The sequence below is a fragment of the Lissotriton vulgaris genome, chromosome 4_1, assembly GCF_964263255.1.
Source record: "Lissotriton vulgaris chromosome 4_1, aLisVul1.2, whole genome shotgun sequence".
NCBI classification, from domain to species: Eukaryota; Metazoa; Chordata; class Amphibia; order Caudata; family Salamandridae; genus Lissotriton; species Lissotriton vulgaris.
Genome location: NC_141691.1, coordinates 518,441,355 through 518,461,610, shown reverse-complemented (window position 1 = coordinate 518,461,610; position 20,256 = coordinate 518,441,355). Strand labels below are relative to the sequence as shown.

Below are 20,256 nucleotides of genomic sequence, written 5' to 3'. Positions count from 1 at the left end.
CCCAAAGTTGGTGTCGTTGATGTGGCATCAATCCCACCGCCCTAGAGCTGGCCCTGTTTGTATATATTCTAGATTGATTGGGAATCCCAAATAAAACCCTTTAACAATATTTGGCAATTCCCGGGCTTTATTGTGGGGTCACATTGGCTTCACAAGGTGGAAATGTATTGTTGATGTCTTCTTCCTTTCAATGCTTTATGTCAAATAACAAAGTAAAAATCTTTAAAGACTTGACTACGAGATTATGTTGTAAGGTCCAGTGCTCTTTCTGACGTTATAAGAACTGTGATTGCACTGATTTGATTAGTGCGCAACACTTTGCCCTCATCCTTCTCCAACTTTACCAGGTGAAAGATTTGCCTATAGGTTTACTGCACAAAACGAGCCTCCCTCTTTCTGCTTTTATGCACATCTTTTAAGCTAACATGTCTTCTGTGATTGTCTACATAGGACTCTTTAGCAGGTGCTTCAGTCGCTGCTGTAGCCTGAAGTTAAGGGCCACAGCTTTTCTTTTCCTCTGGTACACACTTTGATTTTTCTTTTTTTGCACATCCAGTCAGTCAGCCTCAGAGATTCATGAATGTCATTAGAAAACATACCCCAGATCGTTCGAATAAGAAGCAAATAATAGGGACCCCCCTACTTTCCTTAATATTGTGATAGCTTCATTCATTTATTACTCTGTCATGACTTTTCTTGTCTCTCCTTTCAAGCTTTGACTTTTTGGAGACTTTCATGCTCTTTAAGCAAAAGAGTGTTTTTTTTCCAGTGATGGTGGTCCCCAGTTTCATATACTTTTTAGTGTCTTTATCCTCATTAGGTTTGTTCCTCTTGTGTTTGGTGCGACCTTCTCCAGTTTGCTGCACACCAGGCTCCTTCTTTATTCCCATTTTCCCATTTTCTGCAGCAAGAAAAGACAAATAAACCAAATGCTTTATTAGGAATAGAAGTCTTTCACTTTTACTTTACAGAAGCACGCATGCTTAGCACTTTTGCAAGAAAAAAAATTATTCATTTTTTAAGATTATACACACACCTTTGAGCCATAGTACAAAGCTGTCTGCGTGAGTCTAGCATAGGAGTTGTTCTGGAAGGCTGCTCTTTCAGTGCAAAATATTATGCTTAGAAGGACTTTACAACTTTTTCAACTTTGTATGTGTGCTGTACAGTGCAACACTTATGCAAAGTCAGAAACCTCTGCTTTCAAGTTGAGTTAATTTTTGGTGCAAAACCCTGTCCATTATTGTTACTAGATAGGGTTTTGCATCAGAAACCATGGGTGGTAGCGCGGTAACGCTCATGTACCACTCACCGAATGTACCTTTGAAGAAGAGTAATGCAGAGAACTGATTCGCACTGGTTTTGCGTTGCTTTTCCTTACAAACCAACACAAATATCAATTTGTGTTGGTTTATAATTCTCAACAAAGATTTTGCGTTGGGTCTCTAGGGAACCTGGCCTGGCTCTTGACCCTGTCCTCAGGTAGGTCGCCACCCCCAGCCACCACACGGTCCTCCTGTGACGCTGACCCCCGCTAGCTGCTGTATTGGACCGCCTTGCTCTTGCCTTTGTGACTGTTTTACTCGTGCGTCCTCGGCCATCTCTGTTGCCTCCTTTATTGTTTTTGTTCACCTGTTGCCTTATTGTATTGCCCCCTTATTGTTTATTTTTATTCACCCTTGTGTGCCCTCTCACCCTTGCCCCCCCATTTTCGCCTTCTGTCTCCCTTTTCCTGCGTCCCTGCGGCCCCGCCCCCGCTGTCCCATTCGCCACCCCGCTCCCGCCTCCCAGCTGCTCCTCCCTCCCTTAGCCCCTCATATGGAGGCCGTACAGCGCAAGCACAGCACACGCGTGCAGCGCCAGGACCCCTGGCCCCCACCGGAGCCAGGGCACCCGACTGACATATGACACCGCTGCCCCCAACGCTCTCAACACCGGACGACCTCCCGCCTGCTACCGAGCCACCCCGAAGCGCACCCACGGACCCTTCACCTGCCTAGCCTGCAAATTCACCTGCCTCTGAACCTGCACACCGCCCACCGGACCCAACATCAACAACAACCACCTCAAGTGCATCCTCCTCAACACCCGCTCCGTCCACAAGCACGCCATCCAACTCTGGGACCTCCTCGACATAACAGCACCGGACATCGCCTTCCTCATGGAAACCTGGATGAACGCCTCCTCGGCCCCCGACATCGCCATAGCTGTCCCGGACGGGTACAAGATCAACCGGAAGGACCGCGTCAACCAAACCGGAGGAGGAATCGCCATCATCTACAAGAACACCATCAGCATCACGACCAACGCCGAAGACACACTCTCCGCTGCCGAACACCTACACTTCCAAATCCCCACCGACCCCAAAACCACACTCAGAGGAACCCCCATCTACAGACCCCCGGGCCCGCGCACACAATTCAGCGCAACCATCGGCGACTTCGGCAGCCCGCACGCACTAACCTCACCTGACTACATCCTCCTAGGGGACCTGAACTTCCACCTGGAGAACAACAACGACAACAACACCACTACCCTGCTCGCCATCCTCGGACTCAAGGAACTGGTAAACACCCCCACCCACAATGCCGGCCACTCGCTCGACCCCATCTTCTCCGCCAGCAGCCAGGTCTCCTTCAGCCACTCCACCGGACTACACTGGACTGACCACAGCTGCATCCATTTCACCTTCAAGAAGACTGCATCCCACCACCGCACGCTACAGATCCCCCGCAGATGCTGAAGCAAAGTCACCACAGACCAGCTAACCACATCACTGAGCCAGAACCCACCAGCCGACACTTCTGACACCAACGACGCAGCCCACAATCTCGCACAGTGGATCACCAACTGCGCCGACAACCTTGCCCCACTGAAAAACCCCCCAGGCAAGACCAGCAACAGGAAAACCACATGGTTCACCAACGCCCTCAAAGACACAAAGAAATCCTGCCGCACTCTCGAAAAAACCTGGCGCCACGAACGGACGACAGAAAACATGACAGCCCTCAACAACGCCACTCGCGAACACCACCGGCTGATCCGCACCATCAAAAAGACATCGTTCAAAGAGCGGCTGGACAACAACACCCACAACAGCAAGGAACTCTTCAGCATCGTAAACGAGCTCTCCAACCCCAGCGCCAACAACAACGACATCACACCGTCACAAGACCTCTGCAAATCCCTCGCCACGTTCTTCTACCGCAAGATCGCAGATATACACAACCGCTTTGACGCCCAGACTCCGCCTCCAGCCACCAAACCAACGAGCCCCACCACCACCCTCAGCGCCTGGACCCCCATCAGCACAGAAGACACCACCCACGTCATGAACACCATCCACTCTGGCTCTCCCTCTGACCCATGCCCCCATCACATCTACAACAAAGCTGACACCATTATCGCACCGCACCTCCGAAACGTCATAAACAACTCCTTCGCGTCAGCCACCTTTCCAGAGAGCTGAAAGCACGCAGAGATCAACGCCCTCCTGAAAAAACCCACGGCAGACCCTAAAGACCTCAAGAATTTCCGCCCCATCTCCCTCCTTCCCTTCCCAGCAAAAGTAATCGAGAAGACCGTCAATAAACAGCTGACTGCATTCCTCGAAGCAAACAACTCGCTCTACCTATCCCAGTCCGGATTTCGAGCTAACCACAACACCGAGACCACCCTCATCACAGCCACCGATGACATCAGGACGCTGATGGACAACGGGGAGACAACCGCTCTCATCCTCCTAGACCTCTCAGCCGCCTTTGATAATGTCTGCCACCGCACCCTGATAACCCGCCTCCACAACACTGGATCCAAGGAAAAGCCCTGGACTGGCTCCCCTCGTTCCTCTCCAACAGAACCCAGAGAGTCCGCTTCCCACCGTTCCGCAGCCACTAAGATCATCTGCGGCGCACCCCAAGGCTCCTCGCTCAGCCCAACCCTCTTCAATATCTACATGAGCCCCCTCGCCGCAATCGCACGCAAACACAACCTCAACATCCTCTCCTACGCCGACGACACCCAGCTGATACTCTCCCTCACGAGAGACCCAACAACCACCATCAAAACCAACCTCCAGGAAGGTATGAAAGACGTCGCGGAATGGATGATGCTCAGTCGGCTGAAACTGAACTCAGACAAGACGGAAGTCCTCATCCTCGGACAATCCCCATCCGCCTGGGACAACTCCTGGTGGCCTAGATCTCTGTACTGGGGTGAATGTATGACATTGTTCTGCAGTCTGTCCATCAGTAGTTCTTTTTGCAATTGTCACCCCGAGTGGGACGGTTATGCTCAGACGTGAGTGCCGTGCTCTCCATGCCACTGGAATCAAGCTATTCTGGCTGCAGAGAGGTGAAACCCCAAAATCGGTCCTAGGATTCTCGTTTCCAGTCCACGGTGGACCTTGCCTGGCAGTTCGTGCTGGACTGTTCCCATTGGGCGCAGGGTCAAGACGGATTTGCATATGGCTGGGTCCAAACTGGAATGGCATGGTGAGCAAAAAAACAATGGATTTAGGCCCAGATCTCTGTACTAGGGTGAATGTATGACATTGTTCTGCAATCTGTCCATCAATAGTTCTTTTTACAAACCTGAGGCAAAACCTTTGTAAATCTGGACCCTGGCGTGTCGTGTGATAGCACCAGTGCCAGAGAACCCTCTTTAAAGGTAAGTGACTTATTCTTCTCCAACATTAGAAAATGTATTATTTTATATGTTATATGAATACAATTTCAAGCACTGGACTCCGTGAGGAGGAAGAACAGCCGCATCCACATAATCAAAATAGACTCTTCATCAGTATCTAATTGCCTCTTACAGACCTCACCTTACCGGGAGTCTGCTTCTGGGAGTGTCCTTAGGTAGTTTGGTACTGCATACTTTCAAAATGGCAACCACGTAGACATCAAATGAAAGATAACAATCATGGTCTAAAAATTCCGTTTGTTTAAAAATGTGTATTAGAAAGATATATGTCTTGACAAATTCATTCTTTATATAGAAAAATACTAAGACATTGTGTTTTATTTCCAGATCATTATCCTCTCCCCTCCCAGTCAACAACTCCCAGCCCTGACAAAGGTGTGGCCCTCCGGGCTTGTCACCGAAACGCGCGTCGGCTCATGTCTCCAGAAATACGGCATACTGTGTTATATCAATTAGGGGCCGTACTAAGATTATTTGTCTGGAATAATATTCTGTTCTATGCCACATATCTACCATCCATGTGTGACATACAACAGAACGATGGGAATGTATGGAAGAATGTAAGTGGAATGATAGAACTTTAGGTAGGATTATTTGTTGAGAATTTGAGAGAATGAAAGTATGATCGAAGTGTGAATTGTTGCTGGGTAGGTCTCAAAGTGAAAATGCATCTTTGTCACTTTTATCTTTTCCCAATCTCTTATGTATGTTGTGCAATATTATGTGTTATTTATGTATGTTAAAAAAAAAATTTTCTACATCAATTCTAAAAGTGTACAGATAAAAAAAAAAATACATATATCTTTGCTAAAAATCTTCTCTTGCATATATTTGGATTGTGCAAATTTTGTCTTGTGCAGTGCCAACTCCTAGATTTATCACCCCATATATATTGGGATCCCAGCTTCGGGACCACTAGATCAATTGGCGGGGTACGTGCCTTGTTCTTTATTCAGTTTTCTTTTTTCCCCCTACGACCTGCCTGCATCCCAAAAGAAACCCATTGGGGAACCCCCTTCTTTCACTTCTTCATCAGTATCTACCTTCAGGTTCTGTTATGTGGTTATGTAGGAAATCTGGTATGCATCTAGCCATCATGGCCGTATGGTGGACAACTCTGATATAGAACTGCATGTTGAATGTAGCCATAGTCAGCAAGACTAGGGGGCATATTACCAAGCGATAGCGATAATTATCGCTATTGCTTGGTTAGAGACAAAAATTTACCGCTGAGCTGCGGCGATTTTTATCGCAGATAAACCTTGGTATTACCAAGGTTTATCGCAAATGCTATAAAAATCGGCCGCAATGCATGAATATCGCTGAAAAGTCAGCGATATTCATGCATTACCGAGCCAATGCTCTTAGCCATGTTATCCACCTCCCATTGGATAACATGGCTAAGAACGGCTCAGGGCAGGTGTTAGCTTTTGGAGATATTCGCGCTTAGCGAGAATATCTCCAAAAGTTGGTAATAGGAGATAGCGATGTTAGCGACTGTTTCCAGTCGCTAACATCTTGGCACGCCCACTTTGCATGTCATTAGTGATAAATATCACTGACATGCAAAGTGGGGCCCAAGATGGTCGCTATCTCCTACTAGCTGTCGGTAATTGGTGTTAGCGACAGCTAGGTAACAGGGAGATAATTTTATCTCCGCTTTCTTGGCTTTTAAAGCCAAAAAAGCGGAGATAAACCCCCTTGATAATATGCCCCTAGGTATTGAGATGTTTAGGAAGATAAAAAAATTATACGGAGGCAATATTGAGAACAGTTGTGAAGCCTTGTTTTGGTATTGGATTCAGCATGTGTGCATACATCAAGGGGGTGTCCAATGTCTGTCCATTACCAAGCCACTGGATATGGAAGAGGAGGCCTGTTAAATTCAGTAAAATAAAGATGATATCTCCTCGTTGTAATGTTCATGTAGTATATTTATTCTTGGGATTAGATAGTCAGGTACAGCATTCAAGTAGGAATGTAATATGGTAAGTAACCCCACCGGGAGCAGATAACTTCCTGCTCAGCCTCCAGGTAACTGATAAATCCCTTGAATAGCAACAGGTAGAATCATGGATGACATCACAGAGACATGACATAGACAAGCAGACACTAACACTAAGGAGGGACAAAGAGAGAGGAAGGGCAGGCTATAACAAGGCCTCTCCTATCTCCAGGGTCCCTTGTAGAATATCGTGAATGACACAAATTAATGCATAATCCGAGTTCCGTTTTACGGAGGTAGGGTGACTCCAACATCAGCTCTGTATTTACAGATACAAAATCCTTCTATCATCTTGTCATTAATTGCCTTCTGTGTTGGCTGTCAAACTATGTATCACGTCCCGCCATTGCTTTACTCATATATGTTTCTTGACAGTCCTTTAAATCCCCTTGACTCCTATCTCAGCCCCAGTCCCTTCTGTTATTTCTCAACCTGATCCTTGTTAGTGCAAATTTATAAAGTAACTAAGACTCAGGCAGTGATTAGGAGTTGATTGGTATATTGCAACCTTAGCGTAAACCTGGGCCAGAATTACGAGTTGGTAGGTATTTAACGATTTCGATAATTATCAGAATCATTAAATACTTTGTTTGTTAAATTTTCACACATCAAGTCTGCCGAAATTTACCAGGGTGGGAAACATGCGGTATTAAATGTATCATGAAGATTTTGTTGTGTTACACACCAAAATCCACATGTTATTGGCCACCAACTCATAATAGCTGCGATTTATTGCACCCGATAAATAACGTACCTGTGGTTTCATAATTTATCAGGCGCAATAAATAGAACCTAGACTTTTAATCAGGGTCTTAAACTTATTCTTCTCTCTGACATCATCCTCCCAAAATGGCTTTCATTTCTGCTGACCATCCTGCTCCCCCAGCTGACACACCTTGTCTGGCAAAATTGCAAATCAGTCCATCATCTCTTCTCATCCAATCAACAAATCATGGACAATAGTGGTAATTTCAGAGCCCTAAACCCTCCCTACCATGATGGTTCTATTTGCTTCAAAGAAAATCCCACTGCCTCACGTAATCTCAAGGGCTTATTTATGAGAACCTTGCACTGCCAGAGCTCACTTCATTTTGATGTACCGGTGGCCCAGTACTCTCACTCTGCCTGGACTTCATAGATATGGAGTAAGACAAAGCAGCTTAAGTCGCTGTGTTGCCTTACTCTGCGCTAGGAGATGTTCCATGGGTTGGTCACCCGGGCTGTCCAGGAAAGATGGAGGAGTGACATCTTGCATAGTACACGTTATATAGTACAGCAAGGAAAAAAATATTGATGAAAGCAAGAAAAGAAAATCTCTTTTTTTTAAAAAAGTTTTTTTATTATTCATTTTACCTGGTACAATAGATTAATTCCGTTAATTCATCAAATAGAGACAGACGTTTCAACCAATGAAATATATTACAACCAAAGGAAATGAGATATACCAGTCGCAGATAATTAGGATGAGAATAAAAAGATTGGATTAGCACTAGGGGAAAAATTCATAGATATACACAGACACTTTAATAACCCTTCAGGGGGGTTGTCTCCACAGAGTAAGGGGAGCCCAGACGCAAAGACCCCACTCCCTCATCTTTCTTCCCTGTTTTTATAAAGAGCGGCTTCAATGTTATGAATACCTAGCAATTAGGCCAGCCACATTTGAAAAGTAGGTGCAGTGTTATCCTTCCATCCTGCTGCCACCAGGATCCGAAGGACTGCTAAGCATATAAACAAGAAAGCCTCCTCATCCCATTCTAAATCAGACATATTACCAATATCAGATCTCATAAGGGTAAGGGATAGATTTACCTGAATATCTAGCAGCCCCAAAAACTTCTCAATCTCTATACAGATTCCCCTAATTTTTTTACATTGTGAGAACATGTGGATTAGGTCGGCAGGTCCCTCCTGGCATCTTGGACACTTATCGTCCTCCCTTTTGCCCCATTTAAAAAGCTTGGCTGGGGTATAGTATAGATTAAAGAGGACTTTATATTGTTTTACCCTTAGTTTGGTCTAGCGAAACACTTCATTCGCAAGCTGGAGAGCGTTATCTAGGTCAAAATCAGGGTCCCCTAATTTAGTCATCCATGATTTTTCAACTTTGTCCATATCGTCTGGTATTGAGTCGATTAGGGATTTGTAAATTATTTTAATCCGAGCTACGCCTCCACCCATGTGCTCGATTATTTTAATGTTCCCGCCTGGATGGATACGCGGCCTTATCCCATACATTATTTGATGAATCTGAAAATACTTCAAAGTATGGGTAGAAGGGATACCAAATTTAACTTGAATGTCTGTAAAGGTGAGTAGTTTCCCTGTACCCTTATCAAAGATGTCCCCCAATTTTCTGATTCCTTCTTGTTCCCAAATAGCTCCAATCCTATCATTGCTTAATTGAGGGAAAACTTTAGAGTCCCATAATGGGGTATAATAGTTTAATTTAGGAATTAGTAATGTCTTCTGGATAGCTTTCCACATTTTCCAGATACCATCCATAATTTTGTACTTTGCTCTATTATAGTGCCCTTTTTCTATTCGCTGTAACAGTAGCCCTTGAGCATCGCCACCCACTAATAGTTCGAAAATAGAAGGGGGATCTAAGGACTGGGTTTGGTTAGGAGAGGTATCCAACAATATAGCCATGTGACTCATAAGGCATGCCCATCGGTAGAATTTTTATATTAGGTGCTGCCAAGCCGCCCCTCTCTTGCGAGAGTGATAAGTATGTTAGGGACCTTCTGATTTTGCCATATGACCATAAAAAATGTGAAAATACTGCTTCTATCCTTTTTATCCACCCCTCACCAACCAGGAGCGGAATTGAGCGGAAGAGATAAAGGATTTTTGGTAGCATAGTCATCTTCAATACATTTACTTGCCCAATTAAAAAGATGATTAGTATCTAATTTTTTTAATTCCTGCGTAATGGAAGCAACCAACGGAGCAAATTTATCTTAGTTTCTTGAATTGACTGCCGGGGTTATCCTGATCCTTAAATAGAAAAGAAAATCTCTTGCTCTGATTAAAAAAGCATACTACAATAACATGTTTATTCCTTGAAACATTAATAATGGTGTACACTGTATCAAAAGAAGAGGAACGTATATAACTATGAATACGTCAAGGATCTGTAGCAGACCAAAATAATGTTTGCCCAAATGCAAACAAAATAATAGCTGATAGATGAAAAACATTTTTTTTAAACTGTACAACATAGTTGACAAATTAAATAGAGGTGTGCAAATCACAGAGATCCGCATAGGAAAATGTCAAAAGTACTCTTGACCCTAAAGTGTGCGTATCACTGTGATCCACAATAGGAAAAACTGCCTCATCAACCCTTTGCAGCTTCACAAAGGTGACCAGACGACCCGCCATGTAAGAACTCTATTCCAAAGACACTTTCAGAACTAATTTCCTCCTTCTCAGACCCCACCAGGAAGTTCTTTAGTCATTGTAAATTTGTCATATATATTTATATTTTGTTTGTACATTCTGTGCTTGATGCGTTTGATATTGTGTTCCTTTTACCTGCGTTGTTTTGATTCTATGGCCTGCTATTTTTCGCCAGGAAGCTCTTTAGTCATTGTAAATTTGTCATATATATTCATATTTGTGCCCGTACATTCTGTGCTTGCTGTGTTTGAGATTGTGTTCCTTTTGCCTGCGTCGTTTGATTCAATGGCCTGCTACTTTTGTTTTGTTCCATTCCTGTAATAGTGCTCTCATGTAACATAACTGGTTCTATTGTACAGTGCTCTGACACCTTCGGGTAAAGTCCGCGCTTTATAAAAATGCATTAAAGAAATAAATAAATAAAAACAGAAAGCAGGTTCTAAATATGACACAGGGTTTGAGAATCACTGAGATCCGCTATACTCACAACCATGGTGGATGATCAGTAGGGTCGTAGAAAACATCAAAGTAAGGCTGCGCTGTGTAGCTGGTACAGTGGTACCAGATGAAGGTAAGTGACAGGAGAGCAGCCTCGCTCTGCACTATTTGTTGCCAGGCATCACTGGGGAAACACAGAAGTGCACACGTTTGGGTGGTTGCGAAGGACTTGGCAGCCACGTCATGATGTCAAGACTAACGCGCCCACTCCTCTGTGTACGAGACTCTAGGGCAAGGATAAACGCGAGTCACAAACAACTGCCAGGGGACCCTACTGGTCCCCAAATCCAAAATCTGTCGAGGCAATGCAAAACTGGCTGATGTCACTGGAGCTGGCACAGGCCAAGAACAGGATCTCGGGAGACCTCCAAAGACCAGGTGGCACGCAAAGCAACTCCGAAACCACAAGAGGAGTTGATTGGGCCAAACCCAGTCCAAACGAAGCAGGAGACGCTGGCTGTAATGGAGTCCGAAATCCTACAAGAGCAGACAGAAGCAGCAGGAACACACTTTTCTCAGAACACAGTGCACAGTTCCAACACAGGAGGCGGCAGGCTCGACCCTGGAAGATATCCACATGCAGAAGGATGGACTGTGTAGCCAGATCGTCGCCTATATTTTTGTGGTGAACGAGCCAACGTAAGTATCAGTTGGGATTTATTGTGGTGGCTACATGGTTGACGGGTTATCCAGACCTGACTCCACCAGTAACTGTCCCACTGTCCAGTGTCCACTTCAAACACATTTTTAGAACATAACATGACAATACATAGCAACTTTAGAACTATGGCAGAGAATGCTCACCTATGATTCCTCTAGCAGATTAAACACCAGAGAGTGTGTGTAATATTCCCTCCCAGTACTACACCTATGACCACTTGCCAATCATACTTAAAGATAGCCGCCTGTGTCTGTCAGCTGCTGTAACTCAGAAGAGGAGACCGTATATTATTAGGTCCCCTTGCCAATCTGTTCTTTTCCAAATGATTCCTGAAAGCTATGTGTAGCAGTGGTGATTGGTTTAGTGTTAACTAATATGCCACTTATAGCAGTCTTTTGCTCTTCTCACTCCAGAGGCTGCCACATCACAGGCTGGTGTCCACAAGTGTGACAAGGCTGGGTGAGGAATTGCCTTGCTCCATAGATGCTTCTGGACATCCAGGTTTCTCTGTATCATTTTTATGGACAGGCACAGTAAACCCACTACAAGAGATCCCCACAGTATTTTCTGAGCCCAGTCCTACAGTTTTATAGGCATGGCAAGAAAGGAAACCAAATATTACCCAAAATAAAGGAACCTGAGTAGTAAGAGAAATTCAAAGACTATCCATAACATCACCAATGTTCTATCTTTTGCCAAAACATTCTTGGTATAAATTGTAGTCTAATGTCCAAAATCCCTTCAGCTACAATTAGATCCAGTAGAAGACACTTGTAATTCTCCCAGGTCACAATGCAACAGTTCATCTCACAATGGAAAATGCAACCTCTGGGCAACCCCTTTGTAACTTTCCAACTCCACATGCACGCCTGGAACCTCTCTTTGGACAGCTTCTTTGCAAGAGCCATCTGTGCTCACACTGCATCCAGTTACTCCACTCCCAAATTGATCATTGCCACAACACATCAATGAGGGTTCATTCTTATGTGTTCATTTTAGTCAAATGCTTTCTCTTGGACCCTGAAACCTTCTTCAGTTTTCTAAAGCTTCCCCATTTTATCAGTGTTCCCAGTTCCCTCTATTTCGTGCTGTACCACCAATGCCACATTCCCCACTATTCAGCTGGGAGCCACAGTGTCACCTCAGCCACCCACTGCTCGCCTTCATCAGTAACCTTTATGCTTGTCACGAAGTACCAACTACCGAGATAATGAGGGAGGATGAGGTCGATGAATTTCCAGGCTATCTCTCACCTCTCCTTTCTTTACAGTCTGAAACAGCAGCTTCCGAGTCCTGTGGACCTTTCAGGATTTGAAGCTACAAAATCCAGACCCCCCCCACCTTCCCAGAACTCCGCGTCCCATTGGTTCTACACTACAAGCCTCCGGTATGAGAGTGAGGCTGGAGGAGGAAGAAGTCGTCGGCCGACAAGAGAAGGACCCGAAGCCACCAACCAGACTTCTATTTATACCTGCAACAGAACCAGCTCCCGCCGGGAGAGAATCGGAGGACGTGACGACCGAAAAGGGAGGAATCCATTCCAAGAGGGATGCGGACCCGATTCGGCACTGTGAGGAGACGAGCCACGCTCCTGGAGGAGCGTGGCTACAGCAGGATTATGCAGAGCGGAAGTCCAAGGCGGTGAATGTGAAGTCCCTACTATAATCAGTCACTGACGGAAGTATTGATTAAAAACAAACTGTGCAAGGAAGAAAAGAACTAAATCTATCATTTGACTTTTACCTCCCCTTGCGTATATAACTTTGAGTTGGCCTTCTTGTCCAATGAATACCTTTTTTTTATTCCTCATCATATCCTTACTTCTTGATTGTCCACACATGGTGGAGAATGCGGGCAGTCTAAAGCCATAGAAAATATGGAAAACCTTTTACAACAATTAATTTTCGGACAGCAGAAACAAGAATGGGCCATTGAGAAGCAAATAACATCGGCCCAGGCCGACCGTGAAATGTTCAAAGAAACAATGACTCACCAGGTGGAATGTATACAGAAGGTTGCCGTTGACCAGCTACAACTCACGGCTCAGACAGAGAGTCCCACTGGGGATCAAACAAGTAATCCACATATCTCCTTGCAGAAATATCTTCCAGGAGAAGATCCTGATGTGTTCCTTACTGATATTGAACGAGCCGCCCTCGCCTGTGGTTAGCCTGTTTCCAATGGCCCTTCTTCCTGGCCCCATTATAAAGTGTTGAAGCCCAAGCCGCATTCCAAGTGGCTAATCCCACAGGAAATACCCCATATGCGGAGGTGAAAGAAATAATTCTAAACCATCTTGGCATTGACCCTGTAGTGTATCACTTGCGCTTTCGTAAAGAGAAGGGCGCCCCGGGGGATAATCCCAAAACAATATACTTCAAACTGAAAACAGACGCTGATAAGTGGCTCAAACCAAAGGAACGGCCGAAGGAGGAGATTATGGAATCAATTTATTTGGAGCAATTCCTAGAGTCTCTCCCATATCCCACACAACGCTGGTTAAAACAGCATTCTCACCTGACGGCCGCCCAAGCGGTAGATATGGCTACCACTTTTGCCCGAGCTCAGCTTCGTCCTCCCCCCATGGACGTTGAAAAACAGTGCACAGCAACGACTTCCCAGAAAACTGAAAAAAAACAGAGACCTGTCCCTGAAGTACTGAAACAAGGCGGACAGTGGAACCTTCTTTGTACATGCACCTAACCAAAATTACCCCAAAAGTAAATTCCCCTTATATTCTAAGAGGGGACTTGTGTGCACTCCGAATAACCACCCACCATCACAGTGATAGTTCTAAATAGAACTTAACATGATTTCATACATAAGCTCAGGTGCACCACATATTGAATTTGTGAACAATCTCTATCACACATTTATTACAAAGACAATACAAATAATGTCCAATTTTGTTGAAAAAAATCCACTTTATTGTTCCATTTGTGCTCAAGAACAGCCGACGCGTTTCGTCCCTCACGGGACTTCTTCAGGGCTGTATTGTAATAAAACAAAACATACAGACATACAATTAAAATCATGACCCATTAATCTGCTCAGCCGAGCAATAATAGTCACAAATTAAAAACAGGGTTTACTGGCATTACAAAGGTTCAATTCTATCAGAATATACAATGGGCGCTTTTGATACCAGGCCATTGGACCACAGCCTCCCCAAATACAGTACAATATTTTTTAAAAATAGAATTATACACATACAGTTGAATTATTCTCAGTTCATTCTTCATTAGACCATGAGAAATGAGATAGAATATGTCAAGAAAGAAAGGCATTTGTATAAGACTCAGGGAAAAAATCACATTCAGAAGTGACATTCAGAAATAACATCTACCTACGTCTTTATTACCAACAAACAGGAGGGTAAGTACTAGAGAAAATTACATGTCAGTACTACGTAACGCGAGAAAGGTAAGGAATGGATGACAATGGGACCTACCATGAAAGATAATTGTGGGTAAATCAGCCGGTAATGAAAGGCAAATGGCAGTTGGAATAGCTGCTGAGAGTGATATCGTCCGTACCAATCTATATCAAAACAGGGAAATGTATAAAAAACCAAACGAAACTTAGCATGTATCCTCAATGACCTGATACATCTCCCCTCCCTTTTTATATAAAGGCGACCAGGATTGGAAATTGTCAAAAAAGACAAAAAACCCACAATTATATTTCACGGTAGGTCCCATTGTCATCCTTCCTTACCTTTCTCGCGTTACGTAGTACTGCCATGTAATTTTCTCTAGTACTTACCTTCCTCTTTGTTGGTAATAAAGACGTAGGGAGATGTTATTTCTGAATGTCACTTCTGAATGTGATTTTTTCCCCGAGTCTTATACAAATGCCTTCTTTCTTGACATATTCTATCTCATTTCTCATGGTCTAATGAAGAATGAACTGAGAATAATTCAACTGTATGTGTATAAAAAAAAAAATCTATTTTTAAAAAATATTGTACTGTATTTGGGGAGGCTGTGGTCCAATGGCCTGGTATCAAAAGCGCCCAATGTATATTCTGATAGAATTGAACCTTTGTAATGCCAGTAAACCCTGTTTTTAATTTGTGACTATTATTGCTCGGCTGAGCAGATTAATGGGTCATGATTTTAATTGTATGTCTGTATGTTTTGTTTTATTACAATACAGCCCTGAAGAAGTCCCGTGAGGGACGAAACGCATTGGCTGTTCTTGAGCACAATTGGAACAATAAAGTGGATTTTTTTCAAAAAAATTGGACATTATTTGTATTGTCTTTGTAATAAGTTTGTGATAGAGATTGTTCACAAATTCAATATGTGGTGCACCTGAGCTCATGTATGAAACATGTCCCTGAAGTACCTCGTCCTCGTTCCCGACTCGAGACACCAATCAATCAATCAATCAATCAGTACATTTATAGAGCGCGCTACTCACCTGTGAGGGTCTCAAGGCGCTGGGGGGAGGGGTGGGTGGTGCTACTGCTCAAAGAGCCAGGTCTTGAGGTGTTTTCTGAAGGTGAGATGGTCCTTGGTCAGTCGTAGGTGTGCGGGGAGGGAGTTCCATGATTTGGCTGCAAGGTAGGAGAACGATCTTCCTCCGGTGGTGGTTCTGCGGATCCGTGGGACAGTGGCGAGGGCGAGGCTGGCAGAGCGTAGCTGGCGAGTGGGGGTGTAGAACGAGAGGCGGTTGTTGAGGTATTCGGGGCCATTGTCGTGGAGTGCTTTGTGTGCCTGGGTGAAGAGCCTGAACGTGATCCTCTTGTTGACGGGGAGCCAGTGAAGGTTTCTCAGGTGAGCGGATATGTGGCTGTGGATGTCGAGGATGAGTCGTGTGGAGGCGTTCTGTATGCGCTGGAGTCGTTTCTGAAGTTTGGCTGTGGTTCCTGCGTATAGGGCGTTTCCGTAGTCCAGTCGGCTGGTGACGAGGGCCTGGGTGACGGTTTTCCTGGTTTCGGTGGGGATCCACCAAAAGATCTTACGGAGCATGCGCAGGGTGTTGAAGCAAGATGACGAGACAGTGTTGACTTGCTTGGTCATTGTGAGGGAGGAGTCCAGGATGAATCCCAGGTTGCGTGCGTGGTCCGTGGGTTTTGGTGCGGAGCCTAGCGCAGTGGGCCACCAGAGTTGTCCCAGGCATAAGGGGATTGTCCGAGGATGAGGACCTCCGTCTTGTCTGAGTTCAACTTCAGGCGACTGAGTTTCATCCATTCTGTGACGTCTTTCATTCCTTCCTGGAGGTTGGTTTTGGCGGTGGCTGGGTCTTTGGTGAGGGAGAGTATCAGTTGTGTTGTGTTTGCATGCGATGGCGGCGAGGGGGCTCATGTAGATATTGAAGAGGGTCTGGCTGAGCGAGGAGCCTTGGGGTACGGCGCAGATGATCTCGGTGGCCGCTGAGTGGAAAGGAGGTAGGCGGACTCTCTGGGTTCTGTCGGAGAGGAACGAGGTGATCCAGTCCAGGGCCTTTCCTTGGCTCCCTGTGTTGAAGAGGCGGGATATCAGGGCATACGGTGTCGAAGGCGGCCGAGAGGTCTAGGAGGATGACAGTGGTTGTTTCTCCATTGTCTATCAGGGTTCTGATGTTGTCAGTGACTGCGATGAGGGCGGTCTCAGTGCTGTGGTTGGGGTGCGATGATGATGTTGGCTTTGTTGAAGATGTGGTGGGGGCAGGGGTCAGAGGGGGAGCCCGAGTGGATGGTGTTCATGATGTGAATGGTGTCTTCAGTGCTGATGGGGGTCCAGGCGCTGAGGATGGTGGTGGGAGTTGGTGGTTCGGTGGCTGGTGGCGGAGTCTGGGGTCCGAAACTGTCGTGTATGTCTGTGATTTTGCGGTGGAAGAACGTGGCGAGGGAGTTGCAGAGGTCTTGTGATGGTGTAATGTCGTTGTTGCTGGCGCTGGGTTTGGAGAGTTCTTTGAAGATGCTGAGGAGTTCCTTGCTGTTGTGGGTGTTGCTGTCTAGCCGCTCTTTGAACGATGCCCTTTTGGTGGTGTGGATCAGCTGGTGGTGTTCGCGAGTGGCGTTCTTGAGGGCAATCATGTTTTCGGTGGTCTGATTGTGGTGCCAGGTTTTTTCGAGGGTGCGGCAGGATTCCTTTGAGTTTTTGAGGGCGTCGGTGAACCATGAGGATTTCCTGTTGCGGGACTCGCCTGGGGGTTTCCTCAGTGGAGCGAGGTCGTCGGCGCAGTTGGTGATCCACTGAGTGAGGTTGTAGGCTGCGTTGTTGGTGTCTGCGGTGTCGGCTGGCAGGTTCTGGCTCAGTGATGAGAGGAGCTGGTCTGTGGTGATTTTGCTCCAGCATCTGCGGGGAGTTTGTTGCGTGCGGAGGTGGGATGTAGTCTTTTTGAAGGTGAAGTGGATGCATCTGTGGTCGGTCCAGTGTAGCCCGGTGGAGTGGCTGAAGGAGACGTGGTTGCTGGCGGAGAAGATGGACCAATGTCCAGGGGCTCACAGTGCTATGACTGTGGGGAATGGGGCCATATTGCTCGCTTTTGCCCCCTCATAAAGTCAACTGAGAAGCCAATGGAGGTGAGCTGTATCCCGCACACAGTTCTATATACAGAAGAGGTGAGGCCCTGCTTTTACGTGAGTGTATAGATACATGGAAAACCCATAAGAGCTCTACTTGATTCAGGGTGCCGACAATCTGTTATACGGGATTCTCTGGTACCCCCCTCTACTTTTCCAACTAAAGAACAAGTACCCATAAAGTGTGTTCATGGAGACAGCCACACCTATCTAGTTATGTACCTCCCTGTCCTCTTACCAGACGGAAAAACCCTTCAAGCCAGGTTAGGGGTTTTACCAAAACTCCCAGAAGAGCTAATCTTAGGTCTAGACAATCCCATATTCCTACAGCTATTAAGGAATTACCTACAAAACCCTAATCCTCCTTTTCCTAGCCAGACCACTCTCCTCACTCAAGCCCCTTGGTTAGCTGACCGTAGTTTCGATACAGTCAAGAAAACGATCCCACTTTACAACATGCCTGGACACAACTAAACAAAATTCTACCCTACAAACACCTGTCTATCCACTCTTTCACATTTCTATTGGGCTTCTATGTAGATCCGACAGCGAGAAAGCCTCCCCTCAATTGTTGGTATCTCAGCCCTTTAGAGAACAGATTCTGTTCTTTGCGCACACACATTTGTTAGCCGGACATCGGGGAACACAAAAGACAACACAGATGATTCTACAAAACTTTTATTGGCCCGGGATATATGCTCAAGTCACCAAATATTGTCAAGAGTGTGTGGTATGCCAGTGCAAGAACCCATACAAACCACCGGCTGTTCCCATACAACCCCTCCCGATTGTAGGAAACCCCTTCGAGCGTGTTGGGATGGACCTCATAGGACCCTTTCCCCGTACCAAAAAGGGCAATTTATATGCATTAGTCATTGTAGATTATGCGACCCGCTATCCTGAAGCCTTTCCTCTGAGGGCCCCCACAACTTCCAATATCAATGATAAATTGGTGGAGCTATTCTCCCGAGTCGGATTCCCTAAGGAGATACTTACCGACCAAGGGACCCCCTTCATCTCAAAATTAATGTCCCAAGTTTGTAAAACTCCGAATATCTCTCACATAAAGACCTCGGTATACCACCCGCAGACGGATGGTCTTTGTGAAAGGTACAATGCCACCCTAAAACTCTACTTTAAAAAAATGCCTGTTACTGAGGGTCGAGAATGGGATATACTTCTTTCCCTAGCTCTCTTTGTGATCCGCAGCCAACCTCAGAGTAGTCTAGGCTGCTCACCATTTGAGCTTCTTTTTGGGAGGCGTCCACAAGACCTACTCGAGATCACCAAAGAGGCCTGGGAACAAGAAAAACAAGAGGAGACTCGCTCCTTTCTTGAGTATACATCAGCCTTACGCACCCGGATTCATAAGTTAAGAGAGTTTGCGGACGCCAACCTTGAAAAAGCTCAAACAAAACAAAAATTATTCTACGATAAGGGGAAGAAGTGGAGACAACTTAAGGTTGATGACTGGGTTTTAGTTTTACTTCCTTCCAACATAACAAAGGTTCGTTCAGAGTGGAAAGGACCCTTTCGTATAGCAAAGAAGATCGGACTCACAACCTATCTTGTACATTTGTCACCTAAGAAGTCTCAAATGTATCACATAAATCTTCTAAAAGAAGTGGCTCAGTCCAATACCGCAAAACATACAGATTATATATACCCCAAAACAACATAACACCACACTGGGACAATTAGATATAAATGAAGCACTAACAGACCCTCAGAAGAAAGCTTTGCACGAAACTCTCCTACCATTTTCTCTCCTCTTCTCGGATTATCCCGGGAAACCAATCTCATTGAACACTCCATTTCCACCCCACCGGGCAAAACCATCAAACAAAGACCCTACCGCATACCAGCAGCCAGACGACAAGCTAGTAACGCAGAGGTAGACAAAATGTTAGAAATGGGAGAGATACAGCCCTCCCAAAGCGAGTGGTAGCCCCCTATAGTGCTCGTACCAAATCCTGACGGCTTTGTGCGTTTTTGTATAAATTTTGGGGCTGTCAATGCTATATCCAAGTTTGACGCCTATTCTCTACCGAGGGTGGACGGACTCTGAGAGACTCGGGGATGCGGAATATATTACCACCCTGGACCTCACAAAGGGGAACTGGCAGGTGCCCTTGAAGGAACAGGACCGGGAGAAGACTGCATTTTCCACTCCTACAGGTCACTAGGAGTTTACAGTTCTCCCTTTGACCGTCATGGAGCAACTGCCACCGTTCAGAGGCTCATGAACAAAGTCCTTTTAAAACATCAAGAATATTCAGCTGCCTACCTTGACGACATAGTCATATATATCCCAACTGGGAGAAACACCTACAAGAATGCCATGAGATATTTTTTGCCCTTCAACCAGCAGGCCTCCATGTTAACGCAAAATAATCCAGTGTTGGTTATCAATGAGTCAAATATCTGGGATACCTCCTGGGAAATGAAGTTATCGAACCTCAGAAT

The 20,256-nt window shown here is 45.5% G+C and overlaps 1 pseudogene across 1 annotated transcript in view; it reads right to left on the bottom strand.

Moving 5' to 3' along the window:
* Positions 1 to 546: 546 nt before the first annotated feature.
* Positions 547 to 20,256, bottom strand: part of LOC147718916 (uncharacterized) — a 288,616-nt pseudogene continuing 268,906 nt past the window's right edge. The window contains exon 6 of the transcript XR_015310016.1: positions 547 to 901. The product of XR_015310016.1 is annotated as an uncharacterized LOC147718916 (transcript). The remainder of the gene's footprint in view (positions 902 to 20,256) is intronic.